Source organism: Paramormyrops kingsleyae, chromosome 7, assembly GCF_048594095.1.
Source record: "Paramormyrops kingsleyae isolate MSU_618 chromosome 7, PKINGS_0.4, whole genome shotgun sequence".
Lineage (NCBI taxonomy): Eukaryota > Metazoa > Chordata > Actinopteri > Osteoglossiformes > Mormyridae > Paramormyrops > Paramormyrops kingsleyae.
The window spans coordinates 3,922,979-3,929,459 of NC_132803.1; positions in this window are offsets into that span (position 1 = coordinate 3,922,979).

Below are 6,481 nucleotides of genomic sequence, written 5' to 3' on the forward strand. Positions count from 1 at the left end.
GAAAAAAATGCTCTTCTTGTTTTATTCTGTTCATTTTGTGTTTAAATGCTAAAATATATATATATTTTTAGGTGTAATTTTGGGGGGCCGGGAACCAATTAATTGGTTTTCCATAATTTCTTATGGGAAAAATTCGATCACAACTCGAACTTTTTAGGATTCCATCCGGAGTCCGGAACGGATTAAGTTCGAGAACCGAGGTACCACTGTGTGTGTGTGTGTGTGTGTGTGTCTATATATATATATATATATATATATATATATATATATATATATATATATATATATATATATATATATATATACACTCACCTAAAGGATTATTAGGAACACCTGTTCAATTTCTCATTAATGCAATTATCTAATCAACCAATCACATGGCAGTTGCTTCAATGCATTTAGGGGTGTGGTCCTGGTCAAGACAATCTCCTGAACTCCAAACTGAATGTCAGAATGGGAAAGAAAGGTGATTTAAGCAATTTTGAGCCTGGCATGGTTGTTGGTGCCAGACGGGCCGGTCTGAGTATTTCACAATCTGCTCAGTTACTGGGATTTTCACGCACAACCATTTAAAGGGTTTACAAAGAATGGTGTGCAAAGGGAAAAACATCCAGTATGCGGCAGTCCTGTGGGCGAAAATGCCTTGTTGATGCTAGAGGTCAGAGGATAATGGGCCGACTGATTCAAGCTGATAGAAGAGCAACTTTGACTGAAATAACCACTCGTTACAACCGAGGTATGCAGCAAAGCATTTGTGAAGCCACAACATGCACAACCTTGAGGCGGATGGGCTACAACAGCAGAAGACCCCACCGGGTACCACTCATCTCCACTACAAATAGAAAAAAGAGGCTACAATTTGCACGAGCTCACCAAAATTGGACAGTTGAAGACTGGAAAAATGTTGCCTGGTCTGATGAGTCTCTAACAAGTTCTTGGCACACTTTAGGCCCCTTAGTGCCAATTGGGCATCGTTTAAATGTCACGGCCTACCTGAGCATTGTTTCTGACCATGTCCATCCCTTTATGACCACCATGTACCCATCCTCTGATGGCTACTTCCAGCAGGATAATGCACCATGTCACAAAGCTCGAATCATTTCAAATTGGTTTCTTGAACATGACAATGAGTTCACTGTACTAAAATGACCCCCACAGTCACCAGATCTCAACCCAATAGAGCATCTTTGGGATGTGGTGGAACGGGAGCTTCGTGCCCTGGATGTGCATCCCACAAATCTCCATCAACTGCAAGATGCTATCCTATCAATATGGGCCAACATTTCTAAAGAATGCTTTCAGCACCTTGTTGAATCAATGCCACGTAGAATTAAGGCAGTTCTGAAGGCGAAAGGGGGTCAAACACCGTATTAGTATGGTGTTCCTAATAATCCTTTAGGTGAGTGTATATATATATATATAATGGCATGATGCCATTTCCGAAATTCATTTATGACTACGAAAATATTCCTGTGGTAGCCACTGTATGTGTGTCCCCTGTTTGCGATGCTCTACACTGTAACCATATTGTATTCTTACTTTCACTATACTCAAGGCTGTGGCCAAAAAGGGGGGGAGGGGGGATGTGGGGCTGAAGGGGACCCCAGTCAGCAAAATCTACTAAGGGAGACTCCTCTGGTCACATGGGGGCCCAAGGCATCAGATAAATTTCTCAGGGGCCCCAGAGGTCCTTGCTACGCCCCAGTGTACGCTTGTCTAAAGTGAATTGAATTGAAACTGACACATGGTTCCTTACATCTGTGATTCCAAACGTGTCCACTAGATGGCACCCTCTCCCCTTTGTAAGAAAAAAAGCTCCCTCATCCACGCTGAACTTGATTCACTCTTGGCTCTCTTTTACGAGGGAATTCAGTTACAGCCTACAGCCTGTGAATCATTGCCATTGAATATAAGAATCTGATCATATAAGAACAATATAATTTTACCCACTAAGGTTCCTGACAACACACAGCGAGAGAAATGCCAAAGCGACCTTGCCGGAAAGTAGATAACCCATCACTTACTTCTCACTGCCCTGTTTCAGGCAGAAAGGCAGACTGGGTCATTTTGGAGGAGACGGTGTCTTTGCTTCAGTGTGACTCATCCCTAAATAAGTGGCTTTACTGCTGGACCTGGAATGAAATTCCAGGATCCTAATTAACCAATGAATTACCACATTTGGTGGGTCATTCAACACAGAAATTGTGTCTTAGGTGGTCATGGAGGCTTGGTGGGTGATGTTGTGAGTTCGGAAGCAGCCCAGGGTATCTACATCTGTAGAATTTGCTTTGTCTTTCCTGCATATTTCTCCAGTAACCCAAAAGTAAGCATTTTAAGTGACATTTTATTCTAAACTGCCTGCTTGTTTGTCTGATGAGGTGGGCTTTTCATGTAAGCGGGATTAAAACTTTAAGTAGGAATGAATGCACGCTGATGAACAGGGTGAAATAATCGCATCTATTGCCGATTTATAACAGCAATATATATATATATCCCTTGCGTCTCCTCTTCTTTCTTCGGCTGGGGCAGGTTGGTGGAGGCGGGGTTGCCTCCGAGAAGGTGAACGGTTGGAGTCTAGATTTCAGTAAAGAGACCAGGTCTGGCTTGAGGGCAGTGGTTGAGATGCGTAAAATGTCACGTAAGTGGGAGTCAGTCATCCTTGACCTCAATCGGTTCTTGTGCAGATTCATGACTGAGAATGTTTGCTCACACAAATATGTGGAGCCGAATAAGCTCAGCATTTTCTTAGCGAGTGACCGCATTTTTCAGTCCCGCTCCCGCAAGATTCTGTCCCGCTCCCGCCCGCTCCCGCAAAAAAATATATATTATTTTCTCCCGCTCCCGCCCGCAGTATTCAAGTTTTGTCCCGCTCCCGCCCGCAAAATCCCGCAGGTAAACATATAAGTAGTTTTATTTTTACCGCTTCTTCCTGCTACTCTGTTATTTGTTTCACTTGCTTCCCTTTTGAGTGTATATAAAAAAGAAACAGAAAACAAACAAATATGTTTCGTTTTATTTGAGTTTAATTAAATGGAATGATGAACATGGACACGAACGAGAATATAGATATAGCCTATAGTTCCGCGCATGAACCACGCGAGAATTAGCTTCCGACCTTGTGCCTGTAAACTATTATTTTAATTTAGTCGTTCTTGTTGCTTTTGTGCAGTAGATAAATAATAGAGTATTTGTTTTTAATAAATTAATTTTAAGATAATTCCATTTTGCGGGAGTCCCGCGATTAATTCTATTCTCCCGCAACCCGCACATACATGAGGACCTTACCGCCCGCACCCGCATTCACCCATCAAATCTTGTCCCGCGCAGCACTCGGTGCGTTGGATCCCGCGGGAGTGCAGGTCTCTAATGCAGAGCCAGATAGCATCGGAACCGTGTGGTGAAAGGAGGAATTACATTTTTAAAGTATTTATTTATTCTGACAGAGCTAGCGGGCCATAAATAACACATTATGAGACCGAAGCTGCGGGCCGTATGAAATCTGGCCGAGGGCCGTGATTGGGCCGCGGGCCGGACTTTGGACACCCCTGCCTTACAAGGTAAAAGCAATAATTTTACACACAGTACAAAAGATAGAACAATACAATAACAGATAGATAAAAAAAAATAAAAATAAATAGATAAAACAAAAATAAACAAACCAAACATGAATAGAATAGATCAAACAATACAATTAATTACACGATAGCTTCAGTGGAAAATAAATATAAAATACAAATAAGTAACTAATAGATTGAGTTATGTATGAAAAGCCAGTGTGAATAAGTGGGTTTTGAGAAGAGATTTAAACTCGGTAAGTGAAGTGACTGTGCGTATGTGAAGAGGAAGAGATGCGTATGTGAAGAGGAGATGAACAGTGATTTTTATTTTAATATGTTCACCAAAGTTTTATTTTAAATTCACTTCCAAAAAAAGAAATTCCCATTGTGGTTCCAAAAGTCACCCCAGTCCCAAGCACCTTTATCTTTATTTTAGTGGGACTAATTTTAATCCCAGTATCAATCCCCAGGCCCACCTTTAAATGAGCTGGACCAACTGCAACTGATGCACTGCCAATCCCAGCTCGAGCCATGGCTCCTGCTTCCAGCAGCCCGTTAGCTTCGGCCTGTACAGACACGTTTGGACCTTTAGCCCCAACTGAAAAGATGCTCCACTCAGCTCCAACTCGTCCTACACCAGCCTGAGCTATGTATCCAGCTTTAGGAATACGCTTCCCTGGTTTGTTTTCAAATCCACATGCGTATTCTTCGGTGCCAGTATACGCTCCATCAGCGTAGTAATCTGCTGGTCTGTCGTAGGTATCGATCATTTCTAAAACACCCTTTGGTTCTGGGCCTGGAATGTGTTTTAAAAATATAATTTTTTTATTTTCTGAACGAAATCAATTGATTTACACCACAGTGCTGTTGACTTTAGCTCTAATCACATTATTAAACTCTGTTCGCACTCAACCTCGCACCTTATACTTGTACATTGTTACCCATGTGTGTATATTTCAAACTGTACAGTGTATAGTGTATTGTATAGTGTAATTTATTGTCTGTGTACTAGGGAGTCTCTACAGCAGCCGGAAAAAAATTCCTTGTGTGCCCCAGCACACTTGCCGAATAAAGCCGATTCTGATTCTAAAACAGCTCCTGCTTTTAAAAGAAATTCTGCTTTATTTGCCATTTGTAGCCTACAGATACATTGTAATTCTTTAGCTTTCGCATCTCCCACCTTGCTTGCGGTCTGAGTGAAGGGTAAGCCATTTATCCAGGTGAGATAAATGAGGGAGCATTATTCAGGGGTTAAGGGCCCAATAGGGTGAGTATGGAAGCCCGTTTCCGCCAGGTAGTAAAAAAAATATAAGCCACGGAATCTCGCAATTGCGACTTAGTAAGTCACAATTCCGACTTTATATCTCGCAATTGCCACTTGGTATCTCGAAACAAGTTTCTAGCTTTAATAACTTTTCACGGAAGTAAGGTGGGGCGTTTTTAATGACAGAATCGTGTTCTCCAGTACACAGACAACGATGCACACCGATTACGAAACACGTAATCAAGAAATTCAGCTGTGATACATTTACTTTGTCCCACGGTGCACTGCCTAAATCACACTTTACAACTTACTTATGGATTAATTTGTGTTATCAATTAACTGTCAATATGTATGAAATGGAGCAATGGCATGTAATATGGATATGATGTAATAATTAAACTGTTAGACAGAAAGTGATCTTGAAAATCCAAGGGGTGTGCATTGCCCCCTGACTCCACTGATCAAGGCACACTTCATAGGACATGACTGTCTCATTTTGTTTCAGAGCAATTAACCCTTTAGTGCATTGCCCTTCGCAATTGCGAGATATAAAGTCAGAATTCTGACTTACTAAGTCGCAATTGCGAAATATAAAGTCGGAATTGTGACTTACTAAGTCGCAATTGCGAGATTCCGTGGCTTATATTTTTTTTACTACCTGGCGGAAACGGGCTTCCATATATTATTTATATAGCACATTTACATTTAATACAAGCCCAGTGACATGTAGATATACATGCAAAAAAAGGAGTTTCATTCCAAGTTATATTTATTGTAGGATTACAGTATAATCGCGTTATAGTGGACTCGATAATGGAATATCGTCTATAACGGAGGAGGTCCGCTGGTTCCGGCCGTGCGCCTTTAAGAACATGCAGAAAAAGCACCGGATATAGCGGATTCGCATATAACGGAATTTCGCATATAACGGACAAACAATTTGGTCCCCAGGGCTGCTTTTAACTGTAGTTCTCTTCGTCTATAACGGACATGCTGGCTCCGCCTACAAGGCGTGTGGTGTGCAGGTGATATCCAGCGCAGATACGTAGTCGGGATTATTAATATTCACGCATCTGCTCAGGTAAAGTTGGATTACTACATGTACAATATAATAAACCACAAGTGTGTCTGCTGCAGTGTGGCATGAGTAAATGGTGTCCTGTAGTTGTGTTCTGGGCATACAGCAACTCTGGATATAACGGACTTTGGATATAACGGCAGGTGCAATCGGTGCAATGCACCACGGGCCTCTGTTTGGGATTCGGACGGTCCAAAATTATGGCGTTAAATTAGTGCCAAAACTCGCGCGCATGAAAACCACGCGCACATATGCGCTGGCGAGCAGAAAACCCATGCTCTCTACATGCTCACTTCTGCACAGCACTCACTCGCTCGACATCTACAGAACCTTAAAAGCGGCCCTGTATAAACTCTGGTGAATGAAATAGATAAGATATTCTCGTAACAGTGTTTCTTTGATGTTCCACATAATGCATTGTCTCTGTTTTGATCTCATATTAATTACCAAGGTCTGTATAAAAGTGTCTCAAATTAACAAATTAATATACTGTAAATGTTTATGTATACAGTGGTACCTCAGAACTCGAACTTAATCCGTTCAGAACTCCAGATCGAATCCTAAAAAGTTTAAGTTCTGATC